Source organism: Lissotriton vulgaris, chromosome 4_1, assembly GCF_964263255.1.
Source record: "Lissotriton vulgaris chromosome 4_1, aLisVul1.2, whole genome shotgun sequence".
Taxonomy (NCBI): Eukaryota; Metazoa; Chordata; class Amphibia; order Caudata; family Salamandridae; genus Lissotriton; species Lissotriton vulgaris.
Window position 1 is genome coordinate 1,488,109,828 of NC_141691.1, and position 15,536 is coordinate 1,488,125,363.

The following is a 15,536-nucleotide window of genomic DNA, read 5'->3' on the forward strand; positions in this document are numbered from 1 at the left end:
CAGCCTGACTTGCTTGAATCCAGTGGCAAAGTGAGAAAGGGACTCACGTCTGAGCATACCCTGCCAACTTATGGCAAACAAAGAGGTACAAAAGGGAGTGGTGATGGATGGAGCATCTGAACCAATCAAATATTCCCACCCAGTCAACAGATCTAGGTTTAATCCATCACCGTTCTTTAGCCCACTCTGCCAGCCCAGTTCAGAGATGGCCATATGCAAATCAGTCTGACCCAGTGCCTCATGGGAACAGTCCAGCCCCATCTGCCAAGCCATGCCTTCCCTGTACTGGAAACAAGCTTCCGAGGACCAGTTTCTGGCATTTCAGCCATCTTCAGCCCGTCTTGCTTGACTCCAGTGGCAAAGTGAGCAAGGGACTCACGTCTGAGCATACCCTGCCAACTTATGGCAAACAAAGCGGTACAAAAGGGGGTGGTGATGGACGGAGCATCTGAACCAATCAAATACTCAGACCCAGTCAACAGATCTGGGTTTAATCCATCACCATTCTTTAGCCCACTCTGCCACCCCAGTTCAGACATGGCCATATGCAAATCAGTCTGACCTGTGCCTCATGGGAACAGTCCAGCCCGAACTGCCAAGCCATGCCTTCCCTGGACCGGAAACAAGCTTCCGAGGACAGGTTTCTGGCATTTCAGCCGTCTTGCTTGAATCCAGTGGCAAAGTGAGCATGGGACTTACGTCTGAGCATACCCTGCCAACTTATGGCGAACAAAGAGGTACAAAAGGGGGTGGTGATGGACGGAGCATCTGAACCAATCAAATATTCCCACCCAGTCAACAGATCTGGGTTTAATCCATCACTGTCCTTTAGCCCACTCTGCCACCCCAGTTCAGAGATGGCCATATGCAAATTAGTCTGACCCAGTGCATCATGGGAACAGTCCAGCCCGAACTGCCAAGCCATGCCTTCCCTGGACCGGAAACAAGCTTCCGAGGACCAGTTTCTGGCATTTCAGTTGTCTTCAGCCCATCTTGCTTGAATCCAGTGGCAAAGTGAGCAAGGGACTCACGTCTAAGCATACCCTGCCAACTTATGGCGAACAAAGCGGTACAAAAGGGGGTGGTGATGGACGGAGCACCTGAACCAATCAAATACTCACACCCAGTCAACAGATCTGGGTGTAATCCATCAACGTTCTTTAGCCCACTCTGCCACCCCAGTTCAGACATGGCCATATGCAAATCAGTCTGACCCTGTGCCTCATGGGAACAGTCCAGCCCGAACTGCCAAGCCATGCCCTTCCTGGACCGGAAACAGGCTCCTGAGGACTGGTTTCCGGCATTTCAGCCGTCATCAGCCCGGCTTGCTTGAATCCAGTCGCAAAGTTAGCAAGGGACTCCCCTCTGAGCATACCCTTCCAATTTATTGTGAACAAGGTGGTACAAAAGGGGGTGGTGATGGACGGAGCATCTGAACCAATCAAATACTCACACCCAGTCAACAAATCTGGGTTTATTCCATCACCGTTCTTTAGCCCACTCTGCCACCCCAGTTCAGACATGGCCATATGCAAATCAGTCTGACCCCGTGCCTCATGGGAACAGTCCAGCCCGAACTGCCAAACCATGCCTTCCCTGGACCGGAATCAAGCTTCCTAGGACCAGGTTCTGGCATTTCAGCCGTCTTTAGCCCGGCTTGCTTGAATCCAGTCGCAAAGTTAGCAAGGGACTCACCTCTGAGCATACCCTTCCAATTAATGGTGAACAAGGCGGTACAAAAGGCGGTGGTGATGGACGGAGCCTCTGAACCAATCAAATACTCACACCCAGTCAACAGATCTGGGTTTAATCCCTCACCGTTCTTTAGCCCACTCTGCCACCCCAGTTCAGAGATGGCCATATGCAAATCAGTCTGACCCTGTGCCTCATGGGAGCAGTCCAGCCCGAACTGCCAAGCCATGCCTTCCCTGGACCGGAAACAAGCTTCCGAGGACAGGTTTCTGGCATTTCAGCCGTCTTCAGCCCGGCTTGCTTGAATCCAGTGGCAAAGTGAGCATGGGACTCACGTCTGAGCATACCCTGCCAACTTATGGCGAACAAAGAGGTACAAAAGGGGGTGGTGATGTACGGAGCATCTGAACCAATCAAATATTCCCACCCAGTCAACAGATCTGGGTTTAATCCATCACTGTTCTCTATCCCACTCTGCCACCCCAGTTCAGAGATGGCCATATGCAAATCAGTCTGACCCAGTGCCTCATGGGAACAGTCCAGCCCGAACTGCCAAGCCATGCCTTCCCTGGACCGGAAACAAGCTTCCGAGGACCAGTTTCTGGCATTTCAGCCGTCTTCAGCCCATCTTGCTTGAATCCAGTGGCAAAGTGAGCAAGGGACTCACGTCTGAGCATACCCTGCCAACTTATGGCGAACAAAGCGGTACAAAAGGGGGTGGTGATGGACGGAGCACCTGAACCAATCAAATACTCACCCCAGTCAACAGATCTGGGTGTAATCCATCAACGTTCTTTAGCCCACTCTGCCACCCCAGTTCAGACATGGCCATATGCAAATCAGTCTGACCCTGTGCCTCATGGGAACAGTCCAGCCCGAACTGCCAAGCCATGCCTTCCCTGGACCGGAAACAAGCTTCCTAGGACCGGGTTCTGGCATTTCAGCGTCTTCAGCCCGGCTTGCTTGAATCCAGTCGCAAAGTTAGCAAGGGACTCACCTCTGAGCATACCCTTCCAATTAATGGTGAACAAGGCGGTACAAAAGGGGGTGGTGATGGACGGAGCCTCTGAACCAATCAAATACTCACACCCAGTCAACAGATCTGGGTTTAATCCCTCACCGTTCTTTAGCCCACTTTGCCACCCCAGTTCAGACATGGTCATATGCAAATAGGTCTGACCTGTGCCTCATGGGAACATTCCAGCCTGAACTGCCAAGCCATGCCTTCCCTGGACCGGAAACAAGCTTCTGAGGACAGGTTTCTGGCATTTCAGCCGTCTTCAGCCCGGCTTGCTTGAATCCAGTGGCAAAGTGAGCAAGGGACTCACGTCTGAGCATACCCTGCCAACTTATGGTGAACAAAGAGGTACAAAAGGGGGTGGTGATGGACGGAGCATCTGAACCAATCAAATATTCACACCCAGTCAACAGATCTGGGTTTAATCCATCACTGTTCTTTAGCCCACTCTGCCACCCCAGTTCAGAGATGGCCATATGCAAATCAGTCTGACCCTGTGCCTCATGGGAACAGTCCAGCCCGAACTGCCAAGCCATGCCTTCCCTGGACCGGAAACAAGCTTCCGAGGACCGGTTTCTGGCATTTCAGCCGTCTTCAGCCCGGCTTGCTTGAATCTAGTGGCAAAGTGAGCAAGGGACACAAGTCTGAGCATACCCTGCCATCTTATGGCAAACAAAGTGGTACAAAAGAGGGTGGTGATGGACGGCGCATCTGAATCAATCAAATACTCAGACCCAGTCAACAGATCTGGGTTTAATCCATCAACGTTCTTTCACCCACTCTGCCACCCCATTTCAGACATGGCCATATGCAAATCAGTCTGACCCTGTGCCTCATGGGAACAGTCCAGCCCGAACTGCCAAGCCATGCCCTCCCTGGACCGGAAACAAGCTTCTGAGGACCGGTTTCTGGCATTTCAGCCGTCTTCAGCACGCTTGCTTGAATCCAGTGGCAAAGTGAGCAAGGGACTCACGTCTGAGCATACCCTGCCAACTTATGGCAAACAAAGCTGTACAAAAGGGGGTGGTGATGGACGGAGCATCTAAACCAATCAAATACTCACACCCAGTCAACAGATCTGGGTTTAATCCATCACCGTTCATTAGCCCACTCTGCCCCCTTTCGTACCGTATTACTGTGTCGGCCTAAGTATGACTTCGGGCATGAACTTTGTACATAGGTTTTATACATGGGATGGCAGGCCTGCTGTGCTTCCAATAACCCTCATGCATAATGTATGAGATTTTGAACATGGGAAAACCTGTGTTCGAAATGCAGTGTAATATCTAGGTAAAAGGTCAGTCCCTGTAAACTGTGACAAGTGTAATGTAGGGAGAGAATATAGGTGAAGGGTAACGACTTTACTGAGGCCTATTTTATAGTACTTATATGGAATATAACAGTTGGGTTAGTTGCCATGCCCAATATATATTCATGTCTCTACAAAGTGGTAGAACAATGCCTCCATAGGTTCTTTTAATATATCAGTGAATGATTTATAAAATTTCACGGAGAATCCATCTGGGCCGGGCCTTTTCCTGTTTAATTCCATGAATGGCTCTGATAATGATATTTCTCTTAATTGGTTTATTGAGAAAGGTTCTCTCTTCTTGGTTTACTTTGGGTGCAGGAACACCATCTAGGCATTTCATACACTCCTTTGCTGTGATGGTCGATTGGAGTTTAGGAAGGCCTTAATAATATCTGGTGTTGAGTACAGTGTGACACCATCTTTATTTCTAATTGAATGGATTGTAGATCTACTGATTGTAGACAACTTGATAGTGCTTTCCCAGCCCTTTTTCTTTAACAAGTTTTTTTCGTCTATTTTTAGGTCCACTCATTTTTGGGCTTTCTGACTTAGATTCTTCTTGGACTCGTATTTGAGTGGTTTCAGTTGTAATAGTGTTGTTGTGCCTGTGTGTGTATTATGTGGAGTTCCAGTCAATGATTGTCTGATTGTAGTTCTAGGAGTTTTTATATGTAGCTTTATTTTTAGTTGCCAGCAGATTTATCGTTGTCCCCTTATGGTGTCCTTTAGGGCTTTTAATCTTACTGCAATTTGTCCAGTTGGTTTTATTTGATTTTGTTGTAACACAAAATAAGACATTGTGCCTCTAGTATTTTCCGTAACAACTGCTCCTCCTCTGATAAGTCAACAGAGTATAGAAATCCGAACTTTTACCTTTGCTTGGGGAGTGATAATGTGACTTTATATCAAATATCAAATCAGAATTTGTAATGTTTACTTTATGGTTTAGGGCATATTTTAATGCGAAATTGCAGCAGACTTGTAAGGTTATCTCTATCAGTGACTCACCTTGCACAAGACAAAAGTAAAACTTATATTATACACTGATATGAACCATCACAATTGAGGTAACTACTCTGCAGTACATGTCTTATTTTCTTATTCATTTTCCATCTGAAAGCAAAGGTAATGGTCTACTGAATACACATATCGAAGTGCGACTGCACACACTGCAAATATTGTGCAGCTTTCAGGATAATAATAGAAATTGGTTAGCACAGAGTATAAGATATTCGAATTCCCAGAATGGAAGAGGGTTAGATGTTAACTGAAATTTCTGAATTGATAGTAGCAAGGCAGCATTGCAAATATAGAAACTTAGGAAGTGGGACAACACATACATTATCTGCTGCAACTCTGACATGGTTTCCATGACAATTACATTGATTAATAAAAATGCATTCCTTAGATATTAATGAGGCTGATTTTCAAGACATCTATGTTAAACGAAAATAAAATATGTTTGTTAAATGATGCTTATCATGATGCTATTTTAAAGATGGCCTTTTCAGTTTCATAGATGTCGGTGATATACATTTTCTAATGTATGTCAGTTTAGCGTGTTTTTCGCTGCAGTTTTGCTGCAGTAATAGAAAAGACGTTAAAGATAGATCCGAAGGGATGTGATATCAAAAGGATGACGGTACTCTTGAAAATAGAGAAAAGTATTGGTAAGTGCCAACTTATGGGGATAAGCCTTAGGTTCTGTTAAAAAAAAATATTTGCTTGGCTTGCAGAAGAGGGCATACGAAGAAGGAATGCCATTTTACATTAACTGAACATCGAGAAATAAACTTTGACTCGAACAACCTTATCAACTATCTTTCTTCATGAAAATCGAGGACTCATATTAATTAACTGCGCTAAACAATTCTCACCCAGCAGTGAGATAAACCACGAAGACAGTGCATTCACATAAAATAAACCAGGAAGCCACACTATAGATATGAATAATCAGAATTAGAAGTCGACGTTCCCAGAAAATAAAACGTGGTAAAAATGTGTGGTAACAGAATTAACAATCAGGAACAAATCACCTCTTATCCTATCAGATGATTTTCAAAATATGTGTCACCCTGAAACTCATAAGCATTATGCTCTTCAAACACAAAAATGCAGGTGTACTGGAATACTGGGGGACCTATATGTTCTTTCTTTCATAGAGGTTAAAGCCTTATGTTTAGATGCCAGCTGCCTCTTCTAAAAGCTTGGGGATCATTATCAGTAATGATTTGTCTATGAAGGCCCAGATCAGCTCGGTTGTCTCTGTTGGTTTCTTTCAGCTGCGTGGAATAAAGAAGATCAGATGATTCTTGAGCAGGGAAGCCATGATTTTGGTTACTCTAGCCTTAGTGATCTCTCGCCTGGATTATGCCAATTCATTGTATGTTGGCATTCCGTCATACCAACTGAGGCGCCTCCAACTAGTTCAGAACCAGGCGGCCAGGCTGATTTTTCATCAGCCTAAATGGCACCATGTCAGCCCACTAATGAAAAGCCTCCACTGGTTTCAGGTGATTAAGCGCTGTGCGTTTAGGATGGGTTGCACCATTTTTAAAGCACTACATTGCAACAGTCGGGTTTTTATCTCGGCTTGTTTACACCGTTACATTCCCTCTCAAAACCTTAGATCCTCTGATTTGAATTTGTTGGAAATTCCTTCAGCCAAATGAAACAAGTATGGCGGACTAAGGTTTTCCGTCCTTGCTGCGCAATTTTGGAATTCTCTCCCGGCTGAGATAAGGTCTCTGACTTCCTTAGCCCAGTTCCAGTTCAGAAAATAGCTAAAGACCTGGTAGTTCATTCAAGCACATACTAATTAAGTGATCTCCTTGCCACTGCCTTGATCCTCATTTGAGCGCCAAGAAACCGTCGGTGTAGGTGCGCTTAACAAATGCTTTTAACATACCATAACAGCCAGGGAACACAGTGAAGTGCTGACAACATGCTCATTCTATGGGTTGGGCTTGGTGATGCATATGTGACTTCATTTCCAATCATGACCACCAGAAATGGAAAAAACAACAGGATGCAAGGTATGTGAGCCCAGAGGATTAACTTCTAATCTTAAAAATAACACAAACAAGTTCTTAATTTTGCATCTTTTCCCCCTCTAAGGACAAGTCAGTCCGCACCTGACTACTTACCATTCCCCACCTCCTAGAAGGCATTAACCTATTTATTTCATAAGTGGTCGACCAATTCAAAACATTAACCATAGCACATTTTACAGTTCTTATCACTAGTGGCATCTGTGCATGCCTTTGACATGTATGGGATAGGTACACTGTTCCACTGAATTTCAGTCTAACATGCAACATTCTGTCTAACATGCAAGAGATTCTGATACTTGGGACTATACTGTTCTGCCTTCTTCACAATAAGACTTTGGAATGTACAACTGTTGTGTGGGGAAGTATGGGGAGTGTCATTTCCTGTGACTGACCAATGGGATAACATATTATGATGCTTTCCTTCTGGTTCATTACTGTATGTTGTATGTTTTTGTGAAGTTCTTTTAATACCCACTGGCTGTTAGCAGGTGGTGGACTCAAATCCAAGGAAGGTTTTTTTTTCCTGAAGAATGCCTGTGCCATTTTTATTGACAGCAAATTGGCAGAAGCATGTTGACAAGTAAGAGCCAAGGGTCATGAATCTCCCCACGTTCTAGCTATTTATTATTGTACTGGGAAGATACACTTGATCGCTGTAGCTATTCGCACATTTGTCTTAAACTTCTGCACACCACTGAACAATGACAACAGCCTACCATGGTCTATGGGGCAAGGCGGGGAACATGAAGTAGCATGTCACTTAAGTGAGTGAGGATTTTGAGTACTTATTTGGAATAAACTCAGTGAGGTAGTGGAGTTAAGGAAGTCCTGGAATATACAAAAACTGTCTGGCAATTCAGAAACTAGAGTAGCAAAAAATTGTCTTGCTTTCTAATTTGTAACACTAGCATCTTGTTGGTGCAGCTGTGTTTTGAATAGGAAGTTTGTGTTAAAGTATCTTCAAAATATCCTGAGTCTGCCTTTGTCATTTCTTAGGTTTCGATTAGTAGAATACTCAACGTTATTGTGATACTATGTTGATGCAGCTAAATAATGGCAATTGCCTATTATGATGGAGAAGGGTAGGTAAAGAATAAGCATAAGGAAAGGGGGAATCTCTGTGATGTGAAGGAAGCTACCACTGTGGCAGCTCACCTCACATCACTGCATTTTGTTGAACAGATGCCATGTTTAAAGCAGCCGTTAACCAAGCTATTTTGGTTGGACAAAAACAATCTTTCAAATCAGGGGTTGGTTTTGTCTAAACAACAAGTGCCTCCGTTGCTTAAGGAGTTTTTTCTCTGTGCTTTATGACCATTGTGCCTTTTTCCTGTTTCTGTTCATTATGTATCGCATGTCGTACATAGGAAGAGAATATTAGTGGAGGTCAACTCACCCCTCAAATATGGCTGGACGACTTTCACTGTGATCTGGTGGACAGGCTGTCAGGTCAAAGTTATGCACTGGCAGAGACTTATACAGAACACATTTCATCCCGCTTAACCTTACATTGGCTAAGAAAGTAAGCATGATTTCTGGAGATTCACTGATCAATCACCAATGCTACCGGAGGGAAGTTTCTACTTGATAAGGAATATATAGATAGATAATGGTAAAAATGTGAGCAGGGATTGATATAAGAAATTACTCATTGTCAATGTTTGGGAGGTATTCTTAGAATATACTGTGGCAACCACTGATGAACAAGTAATTATTAGTTGAAATGGATCCGTGAAATGTATGTGAATTGCTTCTGATCCCTTGAACTCTAAATTCATCATCATTATATTTTTGGGTTTTCGCGTATTGGTGGCTGAATATAATATATGGTTGCCATGCTATAATACCTTCCGGAAACTATTGGCACGTAGAGGAAAAACAAGAGTTACCAAGCCTAATTTGTAAAACATGAAGAGCAGGTGCTGAAAATTTTGCCAAGGAGGCCACAGCTCACTTCTTCCTCCGGTGACCCCACTTTCAACACTCTAACTGCCTCAGGCTCTATCTTCTAACCTTTATCTGTTGTCTGTCCCCTAAGTTTTTGTTCTAAGAGTCTATCCTCTCACCTCTCTAATTGTTTGATATTATCTTTGTAACACCTGGTGTGTTACCCTATTCCCTGTATTTCTAATTTGCCCTCTATTCATTCTAGCCCTGCCATTTTTCCTCTTTAGTTTATCCATGCTCTGCTCTCTCTCCCCTCGATCTTGGCTCTTTACCATCACTCTTCTAGCAGTGATTAGCTGTGTCTCCATTTTATCATATGTCTGCTTTTTATCCTATGTCCTGTCCTCTACGTCCTTTCATCCTATCTTCTCTATTCTTCACGTCATCGCTGCTTTCTCTTTGTATCTGATTTGCTCTCCTTTTCTTCTACTTCGCTCAGTCTTATCTATCTCCTCTCCTGTTGTTTCTTTCTCCTCTTTACTCCTGCTTTCTCTCTCTCAACTATAACACTGCCGCTAATTGTGACCCCTGTCATCAGCCTGTACATTTCCCTGCTATTTTGAACTCTGCATTTTCCTGTTGTCATTCCTAAAGAAGCGGAAGATGGCGTGTTTTAATTTCTTACCTACACCGAGTGCATAAACAAAATGTACACCAAATGAAAATGCTTTTTTTGCATATATTAATCAGTGCGGTATGACTGGGTTTATTGCAGAATAGACGGCTGCTCGAGCACAGCAGGTGATGTCACTGCTAGTGCTGCCTGTAATTAGTAGGTCCAGGGATGGCAATGGCATCGACATCTACTGCTCAGCTTGCTGTGACCCTGCCTGCTACAGCACAGGCATTGTCCCCAGCCATAATGCTGCCAATGCCGGTAAGTATGGCTGTGGTGCCTACTGGACTCACGCACACTCAGCAATTACCATGTTGGGGTGCAGCGCACAGACTCTACAGGTGACGCCATGGCACACAATAGTTGTGTTGGGCCACAGCCGCATTGAGCACATTAATGAAAGCAGCAATGCAGGGCTGCAGGATATGCTACCCTGGTTACAGAGCAAGTGGAAAGTCCACACTTACTTTCATATATTCTTCCTCAAGAGCCCTCACTCCCAAGTTCCAAATGCGCTCTCGCAGCATCCTTGCCTCAACTCCATCATGAGCCAGCCCCCAGCTACAATTATCCAATGGGAGGCTTAGGTTCAGGCTGTGGCAGGGGGCAGCAGGCTCTGGGAATAGAATGCAAGCCATAGTTTGTTGATAAGTTCTTGGATTTGTGATCGGCATGATGACATCATCACTAACGTTGTGATACACAATCATGCCTGCCTGAAAAGGCGTATGCTGGTCTGTCAATGAACATTTACCAGTCAGTCACCATGCTATGTATGTTATTCTTTTTATTTTTTATTTGTGAACCTGTACGTAGACGTGGTCGTTTCACCGTCGCGGCATGGATGGTCCCAGGACCATCCATGTCCTGGACCATCCATGCCGCGACGGTGAAACGACCACGTCTACTCGTACAGGTTCACGACGACAGTACCTCTACACACGGTCAGGAAAAGGAAGTGATCCAACTTCCAGGATATTACAAATTTCCCTACACCGGAAACGTAAAAACTCATGTGGGGAAGATTACATTGCCCCTCACAACAGACTAACATAAGGACTACTAGATGGGCAGGAAAAAGGGATACTAATTGAGAACAAGAATTTGAAGGATCCAACCTTACGTTTCTGGAGAAGTATTTATTTGCCCTGAAGAAACTCCCTGGAAGGGAGTGAAATGCGTTGGCTGATCTTTCTTGTAAAGTGCCTGGTGATTTGTATTTTAAAAGAATGGATAAAAATAAATAAAGAACTTTTCTATATACACGAGCAATACTCTCTTTGGACTTCTTTTTGGTGTGCCCCCGCAAACAATTGAGCAAAAAATCCCTTGTAGGTGTCTCTTGTGTAAAAGTCTGCACATGCTACTAATGCGGCATTGTCATACCTGATGGTGACTACTAATGAGAGCATAGACAACATGCAGTTAAGGAACAGATGGAGAGTCAAGTTTAAATAAACATTGAATAGAAGCTACTTTAATAATAAATTTCAAAAATATAAATGTGACACAATCATTAGGCCATCAAAATATAATTTTCCACTTCAGTCCTTCTAATCCAATCCTATATCCTGTTTTTTTACATTGTTAATGCTATTCCCTTCAGGGTGCACATTTGACAAATCGAAACCTCAAGTCGCTATGAGCCTCCTGAGAATAAAATACATTAATGATGTCATGCTTCTAATTGATTCTAATTGTTTTATTATTATTGTTGATATATTATTATTGATTGTTTTAGAATGTAACAAAGTAGATTATTAATTGGGGTGGACTAAGGTAAAACACAGTTTCAATAATTTAAACCTGGGCTCAGCCCTCTGACAGCTATGACTACATTGCAGACTGGCTTGTCTTGGGGAAAAACTGTAACGTATTTAGTAGTAAGAAAACATATAATACAATAAACCACAGCAAATATGAACCACATACCCACTCTAGAAAAAAAGACATATTTAATGAATACAATGTCACCAAAATAACAAAAATCCACTAAGGGGAAACAGAGATATGAATTTTTAAACATTAAAGGAAAAAAGCAGCAACAAAAAGTAAGGCACCACATAACAGTCACTGTTTGTCCTACCTATGCATGATTTCAGGCTTACCACGATGGAGCAAGGATTGTTTACACCAAGCTGGTTCATCCAATCAAAGATTTTAACCTCTGAATGAGTTTCTGAAATAAAGCTAAAAAATCCTCCAATGGAGCAAGGTTGTAGGCTGTAACCACAATAGTACTCTTGAAGCTAAATAGCACTGGACTTGCAGCTGTTGACTTTGGCAGGAAAACCACCAAGTGGGACAAATGAAAATTTTGCCACAGTCACAGACCTTGCATCAGGAGGAAACCTTTCAGAGATTTGACTGGTCATGATTTCTACCTATAAGCCTAGTCTTTTTTATTAATCTCAAAATCCTTCAGCAGAGCAATCCTGAAGCTGTCCCCAATTAAGTTGCATTGAAATCAAACACCTTTGCTGTGAGGTGCTGCTGATGTGCCGAATGTCTTTAAAGTCTATAAACCACCATGCAGTCTCTATTAGCCCCCTTTTATCACTCACTGGAAGTTTAAGGTAAATGACTCCTAACAGGGACAGGCCGGTGTACTCACAAAAACTGCAAGGGGAACCAAACTGCAAAAGGAAGTACATAGGGTGAAAACGTTGGTTGAAAAAGGTGACTAGGATGCCCTGAACTGTACTTGTAGGGTTGGCTACCGTAGATGTACGCTTATTATGCAGGAGTAGAAAAGTGCATGTCACGCTTCCTCTGAGAGGTGAAGCTGTGACTTTGGGCCATATGTAGGTAATACGTGTTTTGCGATTCTCAAATTGTGATTTTTAGATAATCGCAAAACGCAATGTAGGTAGGATTAGCAAAATATTTTGCGAATCCCACCTATTCCTTATTTGCGAATCGCTATTTGTGATTCGCAAATAAGGAATACCTTCCCATTCATTCCCATGGGCTAGATGGCCCATAGGACTGAATGGAAATACATTCTCAATTTGCGATTATCAATTTGAGAATCGCAAATTGAGAATGCAATTTCAAGGTTGCAAGGGTGTCAATAGGACACCCTTTTGCACCCCTGAAATAAACATGTGTGCACATGTGGTGCACATACATGCGCTAAGGGCATGTATGTGCGCCACATGGCACTTTGAAAAATTCAAAAAAGTGAATTTTTCCAAGAAATCGCAAATTACCACCAACCTGAAGTTGGTGGCAATTTGCGATTCCTTAAGCCAAAATAGCACAACTTGGTTGCTTCCTACCTTGCATTTAAGGCATCGCAATTTGGGATTCCTTAAATGCATTTGCAAAATAAGGAATCGCAAATATTGTGATTCCTGATTTTGCTTGTGGGTTTTTGTATGCTACATAGCTCACTGCCCAAATTGCGATCGCAAGTGCTGAAATTCTTAGAATTTCTGCATTTGCGATCACAATTGGGCTACCTACATATGGCCCTTACTCTGTGGACTGCAGCAGATGTCCAACTAGTATGACGCTAGCCACATCAAGTATGTAGAGGCGAAACTAGCCCTTAAAATGTGCCCCATTTGGTTTACTACGCTGAAAAATGAGTAGTGTCGGTGTCGCCGCAGGTGAATTACTTAGCGGACAAAGTACAAAATAGAATAAAAGTAACACCCGCCAAGTCTCAAAGGCGGAAGCGTGTATTATACCTAGATCGCGGGGAAAGAGGGAACAATGGAAAAAGGTTGCCGCATGCAGCCATTCATGCAGATTACAATATGGGACCTCATGCTCACGTTAAAGAGCGAGGAGTCGCAATCAAGTGGGCAACCAAGGCACAATGAGATCCCTCACAGCATCTGCTGTTCATCATGCCGATTTGGAGAGAAAGCGTGTCTCCAAAACAATGTTACAGAAACACGCGACTCGGAACAGGGATACAAAGATGCTGCATGCAACTAAACTATGCAGGCAAGAAAACCCTCGACTGTAGGTTGACGAGTAACAGCATGTGATAATCAGTGCAGCAAAGATTAGAATTAAAATTAAATTGGGTCTAAAGCGGCTGCCGCTGTATAATGTGCTAGCGGAAAATAAAAGCGAGCTATCATGCCTTAGCGATGGGGCCAACAAGGAAGGAAATGGACAAAACTGGTCGGCGGGGCCAGTGCACCATCAGTGTAGCACTTACTGTGGTTCTCGAGCAGCCCGGTATGGGACCTACCCTAAGTGGGCTGTCACTACGTGAATTGCAAGTACCAAGCATGGGTTTATGTGGTCATGCCGGGATGCGGCCATCCTCAAACCAAATATGAGGCGGCCATCTTAGAGTGGTGCATCTGTTTCCAGTATGTGCAGAACCAATTGTAAAATGTGTTGTTATGTAACAGTAACAATGGCGGCCATCTTAGAGTGGGGTGTTGTTGATGGTTTTATTAGGCCACATATGGTTGTGGATGTCATTCAAGCCTTGATGAGGACCTAAAGGAAACCGAGTGATGGGACTGTATAGGATATCTGGGGGGCTACGTTTACAAGAGTAAACAAGGGTGCATCACCAATTGGTGCCATGTAGAGGGGTTTGTTATACAGTATTAAACCCAAGCTTATTAATGGATTGCAGTCCTGCCCTTGGTGAGGACCTGTTGGGGTACTGGGTAAAGAGACTGCATGGGATATCAGTTTAGACGGCTGTGTTACACGGGGAATGTGCACAAGGTGGACCCGAAAATGATTGGTCACTCCACGTCGTTTCTCAGGGATTTGGCCCAAATTCATGGGACTGGAAAGGAGAGAAGGCAGGGTTATTATGAAGTCTCAATGGGTCGCCACCCCAAGGAATATCCTCACTCAAACCTGTCTGGTGTTTTTTCAAGCGAAAAACCCATCTTTGCTCCCTAATTAAAAGTGAATGGGCGGACAGGCTGGTATTGGCTTCTGGGACTGTCCATTGGATGTCATCTGTATATGTTGTTGTTCTTTGTAGTGTGTGAGCAGTTTTGTCATGCTCTTCTTACATCTAACGTTGCTGTGATGTTCTATGATGCGTAGTTTGATTGCTCGAGTGGGCATACCAATATAGTGCTTCTGGCATGGGCATGTAAGCACGTACACAAAATTACATGTATTGCAGTTGGTGTGGGTTTTCTGAATCCACACATCAGTAGTTCCTATGTCCACCTGTTTCGAATGGCGTGTGAATTGTCATACACTGCATGACCCACATGGATAGTGGCCAGACACCAGAGGCAGCCCCTATAGCTGTCGCTGGCCTCTGGTGGATGTGGTGAGAGGTCTTGCATGTATAACACTGTCCTTGATATTAGCAGTTCTTTTGAAGGCAAAACAGGGAGGGCATTTCTCCCGTACAGAGTATGGGCCAATATTTCTTGATAATCTTTTGGAAGTTGTTGGACTGTGGAGTGAAGGAGGTGACACAGGTGATGACATCACTGGATATAAGTATGTGCTTTTCCAGTAAAATATCCCTGTGGTTATTCCTCACCCTCTTGTTGGCTTTTTGTACCACTCCTATTGGGTATCTCCTATCCATAAGTTCAGAACTAAGGGATACTGGCTGTCATTTTTGGCCCTCACGTCACTACAATTGAGTTTTAGGTGCAAAAACTGACCAAACGGAAGGTTATCCCATAGATGTTTAGGGTGGTGACTATCCTACAGAAGCAGACTGTTAGTGTCGGTAGTTTTTTTTTGTATGTCCTAGTGGTAAGTTTACCATCATGGAGTATCACCACCAAATCCAAGAAGGGTATCTCAGTGAGGGATTTGGTCTTACTGAACTTGAGAAATGGATCAAGTGTGTTCACCCAGCCACAAATTTCAGTGCAAGAGTCATTGGTCCTATGCCATAGGATAAGAATTGTGTCGATATACCTTCGCCATAATAGGATG